This window comes from Coptis chinensis, chromosome 6 (genome assembly GCF_015680905.1).
Source record: "Coptis chinensis isolate HL-2020 chromosome 6, ASM1568090v1, whole genome shotgun sequence".
Taxonomy (NCBI): Eukaryota; Viridiplantae; Streptophyta; class Magnoliopsida; order Ranunculales; family Ranunculaceae; genus Coptis; species Coptis chinensis.
Genome location: NC_141461.1, coordinates 34,823,447 through 34,845,521, shown reverse-complemented (window position 1 = coordinate 34,845,521; position 22,075 = coordinate 34,823,447). Strand labels below are relative to the sequence as shown.

General features: G+C 37.8%; 1 long non-coding RNA gene across 5 annotated transcripts; it reads left to right on the top strand.

Annotated features, from left to right (window-relative positions):
- The first annotated feature begins 14,146 nt into the window (after positions 1 to 14,146).
- Positions 14,147 to 18,804, top strand: LOC147492702 (uncharacterized). 5 transcript variants are annotated; one of them, XR_015198610.1, is made up of 10 exons: positions 14,147 to 14,336; positions 14,411 to 14,475; positions 14,608 to 14,642; positions 15,590 to 15,664; positions 16,788 to 16,903; positions 17,376 to 17,428; positions 17,519 to 17,650; positions 18,142 to 18,269; positions 18,342 to 18,434; positions 18,537 to 18,804. It is a non-coding gene; the product is annotated as an uncharacterized LOC147492702 (long non-coding RNA). The 5 variants fall into 5 exon arrangements; XR_015198609.1 differs by having other exon boundaries at positions 14,148 to 14,336; positions 15,604 to 15,664; positions 18,342 to 18,802; XR_015198608.1 differs by having other exon boundaries at positions 14,148 to 14,336; positions 14,428 to 14,475; positions 15,604 to 15,664; positions 18,342 to 18,801.
- Positions 18,805 to 22,075: the final 3,271 nt, after the last annotated feature.

The following is a 22,075-nucleotide window of genomic DNA, read 5'->3' as shown; positions in this document are numbered from 1 at the left end:
AAGAATGGATCACTAGTATATTCACCACCATTATCAGTTCGGAGCTAAGCAGTTAATATCGGATTATATCGCTGATTAATCGGTGATTAATCGTATCTCGGGGGTTGAGCGATATGCTTTTATCCGATTTCTTAGTTAATACTCAGTTGCCGATTTAATCGGTCATATCGACCGATAACACTGAGAAAACACCGTTTTCTCGAAACAAATGAGAAAAATCCTCGCCGATATTATCGGATCCTAACAAGATTAATATTCCAGAACTGCAAATGGATCAAATTTTGAGGAGTGATTGGTTGAGGAGTGATTGGTTGAGGAGTGATGGGTTCCTCAAAATACAAACAAGATCTATATTTTGAGAGATTGAGGACGATGGATGGAATTTTGAGGAGTGATGGGTTCCTCAAAATACAAAGAGAGATGAGAGAGAGAACCAAGAAGAAAACCAGATCTACAGATCTATATTGAAGAGAGATTGAGGACGATGGTGAAAGCTTAAAGTCAAACATTGTTTTATTCTATTTTTGTAAAGAAATACTATGGTGCTTACCAATGTTAGTTACATGGCCATACTACTTTTCTTGTTAAGCCAATGATCTCTATACTTATATTCTTTAAAGTTTTACTAAGTTTTTTTAATATATATTCTCATCCAAAAAAGTTATATTTTGACTATTTTCTATTTTTTTTTCCACTAATAACTATTTTTTATTCAATCAATCAAATTGAAAGAGAGTTTTGCAAATTTTGTCACACCAAATGCATTGAAATTGCAATATTAATATTACATAAGAATGAGATAATTTTTTTTTTTTATGAAACTACAAATTAGATAAAAACAACTAAAATTTTAATAACAATAAAATAAATAAGAACAAGGATAACAATGCCTACTAATTAATAACAATTTTTATTAATACATTTAATGTTGTTACTATTCTATATTAAAATATTTTGAAGATATAATTGTATATAATAATATAAAACAGATTAAACCGATTAAATCGCCGATTAATCACCGATTCACCGATTAATCACATATCGCTCTTAGACCGATTACTTCTGAAAACCGATTTTAACTGCTTAGGTTCGGAGTCTTTTGATCTTTCTGCTAGTCTAAGTTTCAATCAACTTCTTCCACTTCACAAAGATATCTAGGACTTCATCCTTGTTTCTCATGGTATATACCCACAAACGCCTAGAGTAATCATCAACAAAGGTCACATAATAATGTTTGTTCCCTCCAAGAGATGCATTCCTAGAAGGACCCCAAACATCCGAATGAACATAATCAAGGGTTCCACGCGTACGGTGGATAGCGGTGCCAAACTTTACCCTTGTCTGCTTGCCCAGAACACAATGCTCACAAAAATCCAACTTACAGGTCTTAGCACCTTTCAACAATCCTTGCTTTATTAACGCGTTTGCATGGACTTCTCACCGCATGTGCAAGACGATATGCCATAATCTGTGGCCTCCTTAGCAACTGCCTCACGAATACTCGATATGACTACTTCTCCACTAACTGCATACCACCCTTCAAATAGTACAAGTTATTACGACGTATGCCTTTCATGATAACCATTGCTCCGAAACTATCTTTAGAACACCATCATCAATGACTACCTTGTAGCCCTTAGCTTCTAAAGTACCAACAAGAGATAAGATTCTTCTTCAAAGCGGGAACATATCGAACATCTTTTATTTCCTTAATTGTTTCATCATACATCTTAAGGCGAATATTACCCATCCCCATAATGCGGCGGGTTGATCATTCCCCATCAACACATCACCACTTTCAAGCTCCTTGAAACTTGTAAACCACTCCCTTATGGGACAAACATGATAGCTAGCACCATTATCCAAAATCCAATGACCGAATCAATGAAACAAATACTTTCGATGTAACAGGGAAAAGAGAAATTTAAACTATCGGAATCATTACCTCCTTGAGCAATGTTGACATTAGGATGTTTTACGCCGGATCTTTCTCGCTTGTGTTTCAACTTCTTGCGATCCTTCTTCCAATGTCCAACCTCATGACAAAAACACACTCATCACGGGCTAGATTTAAGCCCTCTCGACTTGGAGCGAGATTTACTTCTTCCACCACCAGAGTTTGGGCCGGTCATTAGACCTCCCTCTTACCACAAAAGATTAACAAATTTACTCTCTTGACTCCTTTTCATTGTTGTTCATCATATCCCAACTTGTCAACGCAGACTGCACCTCAGAATAGTTCAAAGCTTTCTTCCCGAACATAATGGTGGTTTTTATATGCCCATACTCCTCCTTGGGAAGAGATCTCAACAAATGGAAAGCTTTGTCTTCATCCTTCGTTTCTTCTTCAATGTTCAACAAGTCGGTAAGTAACTTGTTAAACTCGTTCATATGCTGGGACAATGAAATACCTTCTTTCTTTCTCATATCATACAACTTTGATTTCATAAAGACACGACCTTCTATTGTCTTATCTAAGTACTTCTCTTCAAGGATTCTCCAGATTTTCTTGGCCGAAGTCTCATTGAGAACAATGTACTTCACATCCTTAGCCAAACACGATCTTATGATACCACAAGCTCGCCTATTTTTCTTAACCCAAACACTCTCCTTTATATCCGATGGTTTTTCGTCTAACACATCATCCAAGTCTTGTTGGCATAGTGCATCTATAACTTCACAACGCCACATACTAAAATTGTTAGATCCATCGAATTTCTCCACATCAATCCTTGCATGGTTAATATTCAAAGTTGTAGGAGGTGATTTCTCCTTAGACGTCATAGAAGTAGTACCCGATGGAGGATCTGTCGCCATACTTTCTCAAACTTTCATATACCACAAAATAATCAATAAACCAACAAAAGAAACCCTAGGTAGAATCTTGGCTCCAATAACAATTTGTTACGTAAACGAATGCGGAAGCGTGACAATTGGACAAAGAAGATTGAATGTGGTGATAGAAATTGACAAAAAACAAATCAATTAAAACACTTACCAATGCAAAGCGAATAACCAATATAAGTGGAGACGAGATTTACGTGGTTTGGCATTATCCTAATCCACCAAGCAAAAGAGGAGAATTTTACTAATCAAGAGATAAACAAATAGAGTACAATCACTCACAAACGAATCCCGAAGAATTCACAAACTCTCTCTCACAAATTGAACCTTACAAATCCCACCAAATGGTCTCGTATTTATAGAGGTGGGTATCAAATTAGAATCCTATTTAGAATAGGAAACCAAAACCTTAACTGTGTGGTTTATCCAAATCTGAGTCGTATACCAACATGGTCAACATTGGATTATTTTCCTTTTCTTTTTTGACCTCCAAGTTCGTAATATTTTGGTTGTCAATCTTTATTTTTTTGTCAGATTCATACATGGATCTTCCCCATACCACGACTGAACCTTTTTAAGTTTTGGGATACACTTTCTTGAGTTTTTCTGAAGACTATTGTATCATTCTGAAGGTCTGTTTATTTTCAATCAGATGTAAGTCTTATGAAAAAGCCAAAAAAAGGTTGACGATAGTGGAGGCCCCTAATGTCCTCACAATCGCTTTAACGAGATTTCAGGTAATTGGTTCATAATATTATTTTTAGAAAATGAGATTTCATGTCATAAATCAAAGTAGTGGCTCTTTTCCACTGCTAGCATACCTGTTTTTTACATCTCAAGTTTCATGCTGTACCCTGGGTGGGAAGTTTGGGAAGGTCAATATAAAAGCAGTCCTGTTTCCAAAGATCTTAAATTTGGCCCCATATATGAGTGGGACTAGTGACAAATCCACAAAATACTGGCTTTATGCAATGGTGGTTCACCTAGATACATTGAATGCGGCATTTTCTGGACACTACGTGTGTTAAATTTGTTGGAGTTATCCCTCACATGAGGAGAAACTGAAGTTCAGTGAAGTTCAGTATGCACGAAGAAGGCTGAGCGCGCGCGCTCAGTTTGGTCTTGCACAAAGCGCGGCCCGCACTCATGCCTTGGACGACTTCCAGTGTTTTCAGTGTGACCCACGCTCGACTTGGCCTTGCCCAAGGCGCACCCCGTGCCCATGTCTATTTTCGGCAGAATTCTATTTTTTGTGAACCGCGAGTTTGCATTATAAGGTTTGGGTTTTTGGCAAAACCAAACATATGCTGAGACACGAAAATACACAGCACACAGAGAGGAAACCCAATCTTGAAAGCAATCAAGATTGAGAGATAACCTTTACAGAAAAACAACCCTGTAAAGAGAGAGGAGTGATCTAGTAAGGTGAGAGACTGAAAAGAGTGATTGTAATATTATTTGCCACTTTATAAAAGGATTAGCTCTTGTGGAAGTAGGCACCATTGGCCGAACCACGGTATATCTTTGTGTTGTGGTATGTGCTTTACTGCTTTACATTATTATCTATTGTTAATAGTTGTTTAGCGAGTTGGGCATGTTAGCAAGGTTGTAGTTAGTTGAATTGAGTTCAAATACAAGTTATCTGTGTAGTAGAGAATCGATTGGTATTAGCATAAACCCCAACAAGTGGTATCAAAGCCTTGGTTCGATTAGCCTAGGGTGTTATCCAAATCTTGGTCAGAAGGTGTTTGACAAAACTCCTGAGAGAAGCTTTGAGTTTAAATAACTTGTAGAGATGGACAATTCCATGAACACTCGCATGACGAGTCTAAATAGGAAGAACTACAACATTTGAAAAGCCAAGATAGAAGACTTGCTTAACTGCAAGGACTTGGCAAAACCCATTGAGAATGGAAGAGAAAAACCGGAATCGGTTGCTACGGCTGAGTGGAGCAAGCTTGACAGAAAAGCAATTGGGTACATTCGACAGTGGATTGATGACAGTGTCTTTCACCATGTATCCCAAGAGACTACAACTTTTGGTTTGTGGAAGAAACTCAAAGACCTCTATGAGAGTAAGGTGGGCGGAAACAAAGTGCTGGTCGTTAAGAAGTTTGCCAACATGAAGTACCAAGAAGGTTCTTCAATGTCTGAGCATCTTAACGAAGTACAGAATACCATCAATCAGATGCATTTGATGAAGATTGATTTGGGAGATGAAATTGAGGCTTTGTTTCTATTAGGCTCTCTACCCAAAAGTTGGGAGACGTTAGCAGTCTCTCTACACGGAGCAGCCAAGGATGGAATCATTTCCATGGAGATGGCTACTGCGTCTTTGTTAAATGAGGAGACTAGAACGAGTTCAAAAGGCAGCTCCTCTCACTCAGAGATTCTTGTCATAGAGAAACAGGGGGAAGATAGAAGTAAAAAGCCATCTCGTTCTAGAGATGATGACAGAAGTAAATCTAGGGGTGAAGCTAAAACTCCTAAGGCAGAGAGGCAATGTTACTATTGTGCCCCCAAGGGTCACTTCAGATATAAGTGCAAAACACTAAAGAGGGATGAGAAGAATAATTGTGTACGTGAAGACATGGTGCAAAGGAACGGAAACACAGGCAGAGATACTACCGCACTAGTCGATGACCTAGTGGGAATTGTGTCAAATTATGGTGTGTTATGTCTTAGTACCTCATGCCAGGATACAGAGTGGGTGATAGATATAGGAGCATCCTATCACATCACACCGCACAGGGAATTCATTACTACCTACAGCTATGGTGAATATGGTGAAGTGAAGATGGGTAACAGTGATGTCTTGAAGATTATAGGCATTGGAGATGTTCATGTAGAAACCAATGTCAGCTACACCTTGACACTCAAGGATATAAGACATGTCCTTAACATTCGGCTAAGCCTAATTTCGGCTGGAAATTTAGATGACGATGGCTTTGTAAACTCGTTTGGTAATGGGGTATGGAAACTGAGCAGAGGTTCCATTGTATCAACCAGAGGAAAGAAAATTTGCTCTCTTTACAAAACACAGGCTAGTTTGTGTAAAGCAGAAGTGAATGCGGCAGAAGAAGAAGCTTTCTCTGAACTGTGGCACAAAAGACTGTTTCATATGGGCTAAAAAGGGATGGAAGTTCTTGCTAAGCAAAAGGCCCTACCAGACATCAAAGGTACACATTTAAATAGATGTACTCACTGTTTGGTAGGAAAGTAACACAGGGTGTCTTTCTAAAGATTCCCGTCTCACAGAAAGGACAATGTCCTTAAACTAGTGCACACAGACTTATGTGGTCCTATAAAAGTGAAGTCCAATAGGAGCTTTATAATTTGTGACCTTCATTGATGATGCGTCAAGAAAGGTATGGGCATATAGTCTGAAGACCAAGGATAAAGTACTTGGCGTGTTTGAGAAATTCCATAGCATGGTGGAAAGAGAGACAGGAAAGTTGTTGAAGTGTATTCGCTCAGATAATGGGGGTGAGTACATTGGGCTGTTTGAAGAGTATTGCCAGAGTCATGGGATTCTTTATGAGCAGATCGTTCCCAAGACACCATAATAGAATGGAATAGCAGAGAGAATGAACTGTACCATTATAGAGAGGATGAGATGCATGTTGTCTCACTCTAAGCTACCTAGAACCTACTGGGTAGAAACAATGCGTATAGCCGTGCATATGATCAATCTATCACCGTCAAAGCCTCTAAATAGTGATTATCCAGAGAGAGTATGGTCAGGCTGAGATGTTGATTATGGATACTTGATGGTATTTGAGTGCAGAGCATTTGTGCATATTCCAAAGGATGAGAGATCCAAGTTTGATGATAAAGCCAAGCAGTGCATTTTTCTGGGTTATGGAGATGAAAAGTTTGGTTACAAACTCTATGATCCGATTAACAAGAAGGTAATCTAAAGTCGAGATGTTGTGTTCTTGGAAGACCAAACCATAGCATACTTTGAGGAGGGTAAGAAGCTACCGGCTTTCACTAATGATCTTGTTGATTCATAACCAGAAGTTCCTACTGTGGAACGTGTAGAAGGCATTAAGAATGCAAAAACTATGAGTTTGAAGCTCATGATAAGAATCTTATTGCTCATGATGGGATATGATAGAACCTAATGGTATAGAAGATGCAAATGAAGTGCATGAACCACCACCAGAGTAAGCAGAAGTGCATCCTCCTGAGGCACCAGCAGATGGGGCAAGGAGGTCAGACAGAGAGAGACAAGCTTCAACCAGGTATCCACCACATACATACGTTCTACTATCAGATGGTGGAGAACCTATGTACTATCAAGAGGCACTTGAAGGTACATACAAAGAGAAGTGGTTGAAGGTTATGCATGACGAGATATATTATTTGCATAAGAATCACACTTATGAGTTAGTTGAGAAACCACAAGGAAGAAAAATTCTCAAGAATAAATGGATCTACAAGGTCAAACATGAGGAGAACAATCCACACCCAAGGCACAAAGCTCGCCTTGTAGTGATGGGATTCGGTCAAAGGAAAGGGATTGAATTTGATGAGATTTTCTCTCCTGTAGTGAAGATGACTTCTATTCGGATGGTATTGGGTATGACCGCAAGTATGAACCTAGAGGTTAAGCAGCTAGATGTTAAGACAGTCTTTCTTCATGGAGACCTTGAAGAAGATGTCTACATAGACCAGCTAGAGGGGTTTGATGTCAAAGGCAAGGAGCACCTAGTATGCAAGCTGATAAAAAACTTGTATGGGTTGAAGCAAGCACCAAGACAGTGGTACATAATGTTTGATTCCTTTATGGCAAAGCAAGGATACAAGAAGTCTACTTCCAATCATTGTGTGTTTGTTCAGAATTTTCCAGACGGGGATTTCATAGTACTCTTGTTGTATGTGGATGATATGTTGATAGTTGGCCCAAACATCAACAAGATATCCAAGCTGAAGAAAGACTTGAGTAAGTCCTTTAAGATGAAGGATTTGGGTCAAGCAAAGCAGATACTTAAGATGCGGATCACTCGTGACAGAAAGAGTGGGAAGTTGTGGCTTTCTCAAGAAAGCTACATTGAGAAAGTGTTGAAGAGATTCAACATAGATCAAGCGAAGCTAGTCAATTGTCCGTTTGGTGGCCAGTTCCGCATGACCAAAGAGATTTGTCCAAAGGGTGAGCATGAGCAGAGTCAGATGGAAAAGATTCCTTATGCATCCGCAATGGGCAGTTTAATGTATGCAATGGTATGTACAATACTGGATATTGCTTTCGCCATTAGTGTTGTACGCCGATTTCTGTCAAATCCAGGGAAAGAACATTGGGAAAGTGTTAAGTGGATATTAAGATATCTCAAGGGCACTTCCAAATCGTGTTTGTGTTTTGGTGGAAGTAAGCCCTTACTTGAAGGCCACACTGATACAGACATGGCAGGTGATGTTGACTCGATGAAGTCCACCTCCGATTATCTGGTTACTTTTGCAGGGGGAGCAGTTTCTTGGCAATTTAAGTTGCAAAAGTGTGTTGCCCTCTCCACTACAGAAGTCAAGTATATTGCAGCCACTGAGTGTTGCAAAGAGATGTTATGGATGAAGAGGTTCTTCGACGAACTAGGGCTAAAGCAGAAGCAGGTTGTAGTTCTATGTGACAATTAGAGCACCATCCATTTGATCAAGAATCCAAGTTTTCATTCTAGATCCAAGCATATACATGTGCGTTATCATTGGATTAGAGAAGTACTCAAAGACAAACATTTATGTATCAAGAAGATCCATACCGACAAGAACAAGTCGGATATGATGACCAAAGTCTTACCGAAAGGTAAGTTTGATGTTTGCTGTGTTACCGCCGGAATGGTAGCAGACTCCTCCTGTTGATTTGGAAATTGCATGGAGGTATTCCCCCTCACTGTTCGGGAGGGGGAGATTGTTGGAGTTATCCCTCACATTAGGAGAAACCGGTCTCACCAAGGAAGGTTGAAGGTCGTCGCGGCGCTCGCTTTGTCTTGCACAAGGCGCGGCCCACACTCATGCCTTGGACGACTTCCAGTGTTTTCAGTGTGACCCACGCTCGACTTGGCCTTGCCCAAGGCGCGCCCCGCGCCCATGTCTATTTTCGGCAGAATTCTATTTTTTGTGAACCGTGAGTTTGCATTATAATGTTTGGGTTTTTGGCAAAACCAAACATATACTGAGACACAAAAATACACAACACACAGAGAGGAAACCCAATCTTGAAAGCAATCAAGATTGAGAGATAACCTTCACAGATAAACAACCCTGTAAAGAGAGGAGAGTGATCTAGTAAGGTGAGAGACTGAAAGGAGTGATTGTAATATTCCTTACCACTTTATAAAAGGATTAGCTCTTGTGGAAGTAGGCACCATTGGCTGAACCACGGTATATCTTTGTGTTGTGGTATGCGCTTTACTGCTTTATCTGTTGTTAATAGTTGTTTAGCGAGTTGGGCACGTTAGCTAGGTTGTAGTTGATATTTAGAATTTGTCTGGAGTTGAATTGAGTTCAAATACAAGTTATCTGTGTAGTGGGAAATCGATTGGCATTGGTATAAACCCCAACAATATTCGGAATTTCCAGGGGAAGTGGTTTAAGATTGATGACAGCATAATATGTTCAATACTTATCATCCTTTTTTATCAATTTTTAATTAGTATTTTATTAGTTTGACTCCTATTATACTCTACCTTGAATCAATTTATCATCATGTAGTTTTTTGGTTTTTTGAAGTAAAGACCTGGATCCTATGGACCTTGCAAAACCTGCGTAAGTTGTAGCACTCAACTGAGACATGCTAATTGTGTAAAGGTCTTTGAACTGAAATTGTCTCGTAGACTAATGATATGGTAATTAAGTAATAAGTTGCATTTTTTGAGACTTGACAATCTAAAGAGATGATTGTACATATAACTATTACATGGCATAATGTCTACTCTGCGAAAGAGATGCAGTGGCTGGAAATGGCCTGCAGTGACCTATCAGAGCCTAGAACTAACCTGGGGCGGCCTGCAGCAGCCCAATAGATGGCCTATAGCAGCCTAGGACTTGAATTTGTATGAAGTATGAATCTTGGGTATTTTGTACCATTATAGAATTATTGTATGGAACCATAGGAACTTTAAAAGCTAGTTTCTTAGTTAGTAATCAATGCACAAGTTTATTAGCGTGATATGAGTCGGATTTGGATATGAGTAAGTCTTCGAGATATAAGTTGGATTTGGAGGCGTTACCCTTTTCCTGCCTATTTTTTTTGTTTGGCATGGTAATCACTGTCGTTATTTTATTTTCTTATTGTAGTCTTAGAGTTTGTGTTCTTTTAATTGTTGTTTCCACCAAGTGATAGTCATCAAGTGTGACGATGGAACAAGAGATCCTGATTGTTGCAACACATACACTTCACTATGTATATACCGAATCAACAAGAACTCAAGTAGATTGGTATTAATTTCCATAGTACTTGCTTTGTGATTAAACTCTTTGTGGTCTCTTGTTAATTTAGTTTGATGTATATTTTTGTTTCTTGGTCATTGATTGTAAATTTATGACTCGGGATAGAAAAGTTGATCTAATTTTGAGGCTTGGTCTTGATTATATTAATTTTATTTGTAAAGCCTAATTTAAGAACATGGGTTTTCGATATTTTGTATGATCTATGAAAGAGGTTTGCGAATGCATGGAAGACCGGGCTAGAAACGGGACAGAATCAAAGAGCATCAAGTGAGATTAATTGGAATATAGTCGGAGTTGCACTTTATCCTTGTGCAGTCAACAAAAGAGGATTAATAGAGTAAGTCTTTAAACCTAATCTTAATCTTCCAATATCAAGGCTTTTTTTTTTTTTTTTTTTTAGTGTAATATTTTGGTTTTTGCTTTGTTTATAGGAAATAGATGTAGAACTATAGCATGAGCAGTGATTCTTATGTTCCAATATATGGTTCATCTGTAATTATTGGTGGCTAATTAGTATGTAAATCTACCATTAAAGTTACGTTCTCATGTTGTATTTTATGAAGTTAGTTTATAAACTTCTTCAATGGAAATTGCCAATTCTTAGTAGTTTAAATGTGTTAATTAAGATAGATATGAGTACGTCTTATTCTTGCTTTCTTTTATGAATACACTGGTGCTTGTAGCATTTGAGTGAGAACCTGCAAGAATGTAATTGGTGTAGGAAAGAATGTACTTTTGGGATACTTGAAACAATTATTATTAGAAATATTTTTTTAAAAATAAAAAACTAATACCCGACGGCTAACTTACTACCCCGACGGACAATAGCATTCACCAACTGTCGAAATATCCGAGGGCTAGTGACAGCTGGTCTAACCGACAGTTAATAATAGAAGAATCTTTCTGACGGTTTTAGACAGCAGGAATATCCGACGGTCTAAAGCAATGGGAATGACCGTTGGAAAAGATCATCAACACCGGCGGCCTGTTTTGACCAATAATAACCATCGGAAGTCTATGCCGATGTTTTCCGACGGTCTTGAGGCAGTTTTGGTCTGTCGGGTAAAGTCGTTCCTTTTGCAGTGAAATCTTTTCAAGTTACTGCCTGTGTAAAAGCTTTCGAAGGCCTTTCGGCATAATTAGTTTACCAAATTTTTGAATTTGCAGTTAAATATATAAAATTTTAAGCAACTGGCCGGTCTTTGGATGGGCTTCTTAATAAGCTAGTTGCAAAGCTAAAACTTAGGCACGTAGGAGTCCATCACTTAGAATATTTGCCATGCCCTTGCTCTCCTGGAGTAAAGCACAAGTGATTGATTCAAAGGGATCGATGGAGTGAGTTTACAAAGTATCTAACATGTTTAAGGAAAATGCCATCAGGTACGTGGTTGTGTACATCAGTGTTTTGGTGGGAGGTCCTAAGGGAGCCAAGTTATCGAGCATCTATCTTCCAGGTCTCGGAGGATATTTTAAATTTAGTGGACCTGATCATGAAGTTTCAATTTCATATGGAGTTATACTATTGCACTAGCTAAAGATTGATGAGAACGATAATGTATTTGGGTTATTATAGTAATGGCCAAGCAAGAAAGACCAGGCAAGAATGGTGCTCAAGAAGAACTAAATGAACTCGTAACCGGGGCTAAACAAGTTATAAGATATAGAGATAAGAAACATCTGTCGTGTACCACATTCTGTCACTGTTTTCAAGTCTACCAATTGAATCTCCACCATACCAAAGGGAAACATCCCTAATTTGGCAGGGAAAAACAAGTCACAAGATAAGAAACCTCAGTCGGGCGTGTACCCTATCCTGTTACTATTTTCAAGGCTAAGATTTTCGCACAGCGGCTCAAGTTCAAAACACGTAGCTTGCACCACTTCAAATACCTATTGGTGCACTACCAACAACATAACTTAGACCGCTTCACATATCTACTACCTCTCTTCCAAGAACTAGGTGTTCAAAGCTAACGTACACCAACTACCATACCTCTGCATTCACGCTTGATTACACATACTCTATAACTCCAAACAAGAGAATGTCACTAAGAATTTACTCATACTACATGTCTGAAACTCTGAAGTGATGCCAACATTTATATACAAACCAACTAAATCAAATGGAAAGAAGCTACACAAAAACCTAGGACCAACTTGAACTATGACTTTTTAAACTAGTACTCACCCCTATCACAAACCAAAATACTAATTTTCTCCACTCAGAAAACCTTAAATTGTTTAGCCGATGAACACTTTTGACTACGCCAAACAAAGAACGAGATATATACTTAAGACGAAACAACTAAGAAATTAAGTAGATGGCTAAGTAGTTAAAGACGCAGGGCGGCCCAGGACTCACATGTAACTATGTATTATGTAAGAGACGTTTGGGGTGATAGGTCTCTTGACCTATGCTCACTAGAGCAGAACGCTCACATGAGCTCCAACACGCTCACTGTTCCACTTGGACACATGTCAAATTATTTCTCTCGTCAGATCGTTCTTACGAAAGCACGACCTAACGAGAAGGGGCTATGTGAGGGACATATATTGTCATCAATATATTTGCAACACGTGTCATTGCCATTAATCATATCTTGAGACTAACTTATTAGATCATTTCAATTAGTCATCTCAAGAGTCATGAGTTACCAAATGGTTACAAAATGAACATGAATACATACATAGCTATCAATGTAATACTAAAGATCATCAATGAATAGAGCACCAAAAGTGGATCTCATTCAATCAATATTAATGGAGCACCAAAGGGGGGTGGGAATGTTATATATTTCCTCTCCGGCCGCCCTGCGTCTTTAACTACTTAGCCATCTACTTAACTTCTTAGTTGTTTCGTCTTAAGTATATGTAAAGGTAATAATTGGGAGTACCTTACATGTGTTGATGATTTGGGTAGAATGATATTGTGACTAAGTTCGACGGATCAAACTGCTTACGTATCCAGTTCGCTGACGAACTAGAATCAAGTTGAACGTAGTTCATTGTTTGGATTCGAGTCATAGAGTGATCAATGGTGAACGGAGTAGATGGAGAGTGGAGAAGAAGCCTAGAATTCTCCCCCCTCTGTTAGAGAGTGGAGAGGATATATATAGCATTCCCACCTCCCCCCCCCCTTTTGTGCTCCATTCATATCAATTGAATGAGATTCACTTTTGGTGCTCTATTCATTAATGATCTTTAGTATTGCATTGATAGCTATGCATGTATTCATGTTCATTTTGTAATCATTTGGTAACTCATGACTCTTGAGATGACCAATTGAAATGATCCAATAAGTTAGTCTCAAGATATAATTAATGGCAATGACACGTGTCGTAAATATATTGATGACAATATATGTCCCTCACACAGCCCCTTCTCGTTAGGTCGTGCTTTCGTAAGAACGATCTGACGAGAGAAATAATTTGACAAGTGTTCAAATGGAACAGTGAGCGTGTTGGAGCTCGTGTGAGCGTAGGTCTAGAGCCCTTAGTGCTTAAGTAAGCGTTTTGCTCAAGTGAGTGTAGGTCAAGAGACCATTTAGCGCTTATGTAAGCGTTCTACTGTAGTAGGTCAAGAGACCTTTTAGTGCTTATGTAAGTGTTTTGCTCTACTAGGTCAAAGGACCTTTTAGCGCTTATGTACACTACACCAGAATGGTCAATTTGTAACAGACCCTTTTTTCATTGCTAACGAATATATCTGTTACTAGTTTTCCTACGGATACATCCGTTACTTATGAAATTTTCTGTTAGTGTATATCTTTATTTTATTTTTTCACTCATTTTTTAATATATTTCTTATTGAGAAAAATAGAAAATAAAACAAAATCACAAATTAAGGAAATTAAGTGAAGTCCAAATAGTAAATTTCTGCCCGATAACTCCCTTCTCTCAAGCTTGTATCTCAAACTTTTTATTTTAATTTTTTTTTTTATATAATGGTATCTCAAACCTAGGTTTAACGAGGAAGACAATGTTTTTCTTCCCGATCTATTAGTCGAATCGAAGAGGAAATGGCTCGTCTTTATTGAAGAAATCGAGGTACACTACCCTCTCATTTCCTTTATTGTTCTTAGATTAAACCCCTAAGCAGTTTTTTAAATTGGAGTTCACAGATGTAGGGCTATTTCAGGTAAAAAGGCATTTCTTTTATAGAGATCTAAGGATGGAGACAAACCAGGTAATTAAGCCATCCCTCGATCTATTTTCTCTCATCTCTGTCTCCTAGTTTAATTATCTCAGCTCGTATCTCAAAATCAATTTTTTCTTTCTCTCTCTCATTCTCCTGGTTTAATTATTTGTACAATTCCAGTGAACTATTGATCAAAAGTGGAAGATCAAAATCCAGTAAGCTTCTAATCGGTGCTCACTCTACTTTTGAGTCTGCTTTGTCTAATAAATCTAGATATAGTTGTTGAAGTAGTTATCTTTCTCGAGTTTCCTTGCTGTCGTGAAAGATATATCATTATTGTGCACACTTGAATATTTAGTTTGGTTGAATTACTATATTATGCGAGTTTATATTTGGCAATGCTGATGATAAAATTAGAGGTTGCTACTGAATTCTGACAATGCTTGTATAATTTAGGCGGCGTCGTTTCAAAAGTAAGGTTAAATCATATCAAAAATTGGATTATATAGGTTTGAGTATGGAGCTCATTTCAGCCTACAGAGACAAAACTTTTGATTTTTGGTGATTGCAATAAATTAGTAACACCATAATTAAGTTCCCTTGTTCCTTCCATAGTATAAGGGTTGTCCTTTTTAAAAAAAAATTCTGGATGTGTCCTTAGAGGTCCTCAGCCATTTTGTACTACCATGTATCCATGATTCTTATTGTATTTTTGGTCATGAAAAAATAGACTATGGGTTATGTATGGAATGGAGCTCGTTTAAGCTCAACATTGATTTGTGATGATACTAACTAGATCTTGATTCTCTAAATTGTGATCCTGGATAAGTTCCAAATTTGATTTTTGAGATGTAGGACTGGGTTAGAATGTACTTATGTCTACTTTGTAAAGATTTGAGGGTGTTTGAAAGGGAATGATTAGAGATCAAATGATGGAACTATATGAGCTTGTAGATAGGGTAGTTAGTTTGTCAATGGTACCTTTACTTTTACTTCTATACTATCTCTTCCTCTTAAACCTTTACTTCTTTGAAGTTTGTGCACACATTTCATATATATTTTCCCTCGCTAATTCATATGGAATTTTATTTTACTACTAGTCTTCCTTCAGTTCATATGTAGTTTTGTTTTATTATTGCACTTCTTTTCCTGCTGAACTGAGAACTCTGGAGCAAGGATTGTCAGCTGGATTGCTGAGGCAAGCTACATACACACCAGCAAGGCTCGGATAATTCAGGTGATGACTATACACATCTTTATCAGTTGCTTACTCACAATGAGGACTATATATATTTATTGTTTAAACAAAAGGACCATATGCATCAATGTATGTCTGAAACTTTAAGCAGTGTAAAATGTATAGTGCCATTATGCTATGAAATGGATAAGATATATGCTAAATTAACAAACCCGTTTGGGATTTTTTGTTGTTTACTGGTGATTTTTTTTTATGAGGATTGATGATAGCTAATAAACCATAATTGTCAGTATGGATTATTTATGTAAGGAGTAATTTTAATTTACGAGTGGAACGTAAAGGAAATAATTCAGTGATGATGGTATGTGGTTTCATTAGTTGCATTTGTTTTATGGACATATTTGGATTTTGAGAAGATAATGTATGAAGCTACAACAAGGTGGTTGTGGCCAAACGAGATTCTTGCAATACTATGTAATACCAATTGGTTTCAGGTCCAAGTGAAGCCAGTGTACTTGGCACAAAGTAATTCCTTTCTTTGTCTTGCATGATATGTTTTTCAGGTGTTTGATTATGTGAATTGTTATGTTAGGAGTCTATTACTATGCTTCTTTCTTAGGTCCGTATAGGGTTTAGTTTTCTTGATATGTATATAGGGTGAACTTCTTAAAATACATAAAACTCATTGTTTGATGTACCATGTAAGTGCAATTTTATGTTTTTTTGAAAAAAATAAAAGAAAGAAAGATAGGCAATAACTCTTATTGATAAGAAGAAAGAGTAATGTGATGTAGGACAAAGAGTGTTAACAAACGCTTCCGCTAGTGTCATAATGGTGGTTTACAAGGTATAAGGGAATAGAGTTACATAGTAAAGTTCCCATATCTCTTTGTAAAACTCAAATACATCACGAGTGCAATATCGGCAACTACTTATAGTCATACTACTTAAAGTTTTGCTCTTAACTTTTACAGAACAGCTCCGTAGAAGATATTCTTTTGGTACCAACTTATTGCTTTTCATGATGGCTTTTAGACAATTTTCTTTTCCGGCCTGCGCTGTTTTTTGTTGAAAGATTTAGAAATCTCTAGTTTCTATTTCATAGTTAGATATATGATGAGGTTTACTGTTTTGGTCTTTGTTTTTTGTCATTGTATCTTAGGTGGAACAATTGTATTTTATAATCACAAAATGCTTCGAAACTTCCGGAAAGATGGCCATAACTGGACGAAGAAGAAGGATGGGAAGACTGTCAAAGAAGCTCATGAGTACTTAAAAGTAAGTTGTTTACTTTTAGTGCAAGAAATTGCATAGCCATTGATGTATGCCTGTATGAAGTTTGTAGGGTTTTTTTTCCAGTCAAATAGAGTATGGATTACTCGTACACACGCATATCACGTGTATCAATTGGTCTAGATTTGATTACAATATTGAACATGTATAAAACACAGTGTCTACATATTATAAGGACGATTCTTTTTGCCTATTGATGCTTTTTTTGAATTAATTTGTCTTCACATTTTGTACAGCAGTCTTTTTGCTTCAAACACGTTTGGGCTATATGATGTATAGTGCCATTATGCTAGTAAATACTCTTGAAAAATACCTTCTCATTCTGATCTGTCTATGCTTTAAAAAGAATCAATGATTAGTGCAGTTGTTAATCTATGAATTTAAGCCTTTGGTTGTATACCTTTAATTTGTACCACTTTCTTGGATTGGTTTTAATTATTCTCACCAATGATATAAGGTGTTCATGGAACTTGAAGTTTGAGGGATTTATTGAGATGGAGAACAATGAAGGTAAAATTTTATTTAATTATAGTTAGTTAGTTTGTTTGTTTGTTTGTTTGTGTGTTTGTTATGTTGAAAAGGGTTTGTTGTTGGTTGTAGGAGAAACAACTTTGCTTCTAGCCGCAAAGAATGGCCATGTGAATGCCGTCGATTTTCTTCACGAGTCCCTTGCGAACTTAAGTTCTAATGACAATTGTGGCTACTGTGTGTTGCATTTTGCAGCTAAAAGTGGTACACTTTATTCATTGCCAAGTTCTATTGTTATGATAATGCAATGTTTATTAATATAAAAAAAAAAAAAAAAAAAAAAAACTGATTCCGAATATAAACCGAACAGTATACAGTTGGAATACGTAAGTGTTATCTCTTAAAAGGACCTCTTTATTGAAATCATTGATGCTCTACTAGTATTGTTTTTGTTTTCTGTGGCATTTCAACAAAAAATTACTATTTTTTTTGCAAATGTTTTGATTGTCAGGGGAGTCCTTTCATTTCAAGTTAAAGATTACCATTTGCATCTTTGTTTACTAATATATAAGTGTGTGACAGTGTGAGTTAGTGCAAAACACATAAATGAATCTAAATAAAACATAAAAGGAAAAGAGTAAGAAAACATACTTAGAGTCGACAAGCTCACCAAGCAGAAGTAGTGATTCACCATAGTGTCAATACAAATCCTTTGTGGAAAGGATTATCTAACAAGTGGGTTCTTTGTTGCTCAGGTCTTACTATAGGAGAGAAGGTAAACAGAAAGGCTTTGTTGTTGGTAATTGATTAGACGCTGGAACTGATATAAATGTTCTTGCTGATTTCTAGTGAAATTGCAATTGCTTGTCGCCTTGGTGTAAAGGTACTTCCAAAATCCTCTATGTACAATTCCCCCTTCCACTTCTGCATCTAATACCTCTTTTACACGCTTTAGGTAGCAATTGTTATTGGAGGTCTGATTGTTTTTTTGTGGAGACTCATGGGTAACTGTTACTGGGCTGGGTAGACCTACAACCTATAAAATCGGGTAATGGCTTTGTGATCTTTCTTCTTTCTCATTTGCATTATGATGTTCATATAAGCTTTGGCGCAAGTTTATTGCATGTTCTTTGTTGTGTGCCTTATGCAGATATTTAGGCGTCTAATGCCTTTGAATGATTCTTTTTTGTGAGTGATTGTGGGTGCTTTGTTGCTGGAATATATTGTGCATGCCAAGGGTGCATTAACAAACCTGAATATGAATATATGGCTCTTAGAACCCGACAACAAATTAAAACACACAGTCCACGTCACATGCATTTGCTCTAGAAATTGTACATCATGTGACGACATCCCCAACAAAGAGTGGAGTAATGACTCTCTTTCTAGTGTCTCAAAAGAGAGTAGGGGGAGGGGGGAGGGAGAGGGATTTGCAAGAAGCCCACGTGTCTTGGTGAATTCAATTTTTTGTAAGTTTGATTTGTAAATTGGGATTTGGATTGGTGGCTATGTTCTCATAATAATACTCAATTGATGATGTTTAATTGATTGGTGGTTTTGTTTCTGGTTATTCATTTGTTGATCAAGTTTGTTGAATGTGATATCTCTATAAGAGAATAATTATATGTGCTATAACTAGATGTGCAGGGGAAACAATTTGACCCAAGAAATTTAATTTGTATTTTTTTTTTTTTTTTTACTATCTATAGATTACTAACAGATATTTTCCGTTACAAACAATAGTTAGTAAATAACACATCCATTACTAACGAATATATCCGTTAGAAATGACAAATTTAATCGGGCTATTAACTGTTGGCTATCTGTTACAAAGAATTTTAGTAACGGATATAACCGTTACTAAAATTATTATCAGTAACGGTTATATTCGTTACTAAATTTGGCCTAAGTGAGAGTGACACCCCAGAGCTAACGGATATAACCGTTAGTAAATGCCTTTTCTGGTGTAGTGGTAAACGTTCTGCTCCAGTAGGTCAAGGGACCTTTTAGCGCTTATGTAAGCATTCTGCTCCAGTAGGTCAAGGGACCTTTTAGCTTTATGTAAGCCGCTACGCTCCGATGGAGTCAAGGGACTTTTAGCTTTATGTAAGCATTCTGCTCTTGTGAGCGTAGGTCGAGGGACCCTTAGTAGTTAAGTAAGCATTTTGCTCGAGTGAGCGTAGGTCAAGGGACCTCTTAGTGCTTAAGTAAGTGTTTTGCTCCAGTAGGTCAAGGGACCTTTTAAGGTTTATGTAAGCGTTATGTTCCAGTGAGCGTAGGTCGAGGGACCCTTAGTGCTTAAGTAAGCGTTTTGCACGAGTGAGTGTAGGTCAAGGGACCTCTTAGTGCTTAAGTAAGTGTTCTGCTCCAGTAGGTCAAGGGACTTTTTAGCGCTTATGTAAGTGTTCTGCTCCAGTAGGTCAAGGGACCTTTTAGCACTTATGTAAGCGTTCTGCTCCAGCAGGTCAAGGTACCTTTTAGCACTTATGTAAGCATTCTGCTCTAGTGAGCGTAGGTCGAGGGACCCTTAGTGGTTAAGTAAGCATTTTGCTCGAGTGAGCATATGTCAAGGGATCTCTTAATGCTTAAGTAAGCGTTCTACTCCAGTAGGTCAAGGGACCTTTTAGCGCTTATGTAAGCGTTCTGCTCCAGTGAGCGTAGGTCGAGAGATCTTTAGTGCTTAAGTAAGCGTTTTGCTCGAGTGAGCATAGGTCAAGGGACCTCTTAGTGCTTAAGTAAGCGTTCTACTCCAGTAGGTCAAGGGACCTTTAGCGCTTATGTAAGCGTTCTGCTCCAGTAGGTCAAGGGACCTTTTAGCACTTATGGAAGCATTCTACTCGAGTGAGCATTTTGCTCAAGTGAGCGATGTGGGTCATGGGAGCCTGGTGCTCTTAGAGAGCGTTCTGCATTGAGTCGGTCCGAGAACTATAGGTCCCCAACTAGTAAGAAGTGGTGGGCTATGTAGCCTTTAAGCTCGAGTGAGCATTTTGCTCTTAGAGAGCGTTATGCACTGAATTGATCCTAGAAGTGTAGGTCCTCAATTAGCGAGAAGTGGTTGAGCTATGTAGCCCTTGAGCTCGAGTGAGAGTTTTGTTATATAGAACGTTTTAGCTCTAGGGAGCGTTTGAGTTTGAGTGGGCATGTTGCTCTAGTGAATGTTCTGATTTGGAGATCGCAGTTGATAGCTAGTCTTGAATTGGCGTGACTATAATTGAACCGAACTTGATCCTTAGTAGGGCATCAAGCTGATTAGTTGATAGCTAGCCTTTTTGGAGTTTAATTGATCTGTGAAAATGCGAGCTGGCACCAAAGAGTTAGTACAGATTAATGGTAGTAATTCTGGAGATGTGTTGAGCATTGAGCTTAAATAATAACTGAATTGAACGTGTCTAGATGGCAATAAATAGCCCCAGTTTGGAGATGGTTTTGTCTAGCCCCCAGTTTGGAGCTTGAATGACCTGCACTAGATCGAACTATTACCGAAAAGGAATTTGAACAATATAAATGGTACTTTCGTCGATAAATCGAACATTGAACTCAAAATGCTAGGTTGTATGTGTGCATGTAGCTGTAGCTAGCCCCGGCCTCTTTGGAGTGTAAGCGCCCTGTCAAGGAGTAAGCTGCACAGCTAATGTAGCTAGCCTCCTATATGTTCAAAGTATAGTCGACCTGCAAAGCACCCATCCATCTATAACAGAAAGGTCGGTAGTAGATGAGGTCATCCAAAATGTATTAGAAATAGTCACGTCCTCTTTCTATTATTGCCCTTAAGCCTTATGGCAGCATAATAAAAGATTCAGTCCAAGAACAGAAATAGTATCCTCAGTGTATCTAACGGCTGCTCAAAGCGAATAGCTTGCATGAGCGAGCTAAATTTTTGTTTGATTGAGTGAACACAATTGATTTCTTGACCAGTGCACAACAGAATTAGTAGTTCCTGTAGATTATGTATAATTTTTGTAGATATGTATGCATGCTCCCACAAAACGTTGAGTTATATCATTGGTATTTATCATTCTCAATCCATGGCTACCACAACAGGCAACAGATCATATGTTGGTAGGTAAGGGCCGCCAGATTGAATACGTACTATGCTTAGGTCAGCATGAAAAATAATGGAGACCAGAAGTAATGGTAGCCCTGATAGAGTCGTCTCTAGCAAAGGGCATAGAAAGGACTAACATGGCATGTTCCACTCTTCATATGAAATGATATTGAATGCAAATAATCACTGTTTTTACACAAGATTGGCAAAGGCGTAAAGCCCCTTGTTTAATTTTGAACGGCCTCCCTCACCAACTAATGAGAAGTTAAGTAATCCGTGTAGTACCAGCTCTATTTGGCTTTTTTAAACAAAGATAAATTGTATGCAAGTAAAAAACAGTTTGCAGAAGATATGTCTCTGTAGAAATACCTTGACCAGCTTAAAATTTTGGATTCTGGTGCTGAGAAGTAACGACTTGACCAGCACTAGGCAGTAAATGCGACTAGGTACAATGCATTGTAAATTGAGAAGTGAACAAATAGTCTCAAACTGAGTAGTTCGCTTGTTGTCCGCCAATAGTTTCGAACTAAGTGCATATATGAAAGAAATTGAAAGGCAAGTTATGAACATCATATATGAATTAGATAAAACAGAAGTGATGCTCAAGGGTCCATGCCGATTGAGGTCTGGCTTTGGCAATATTA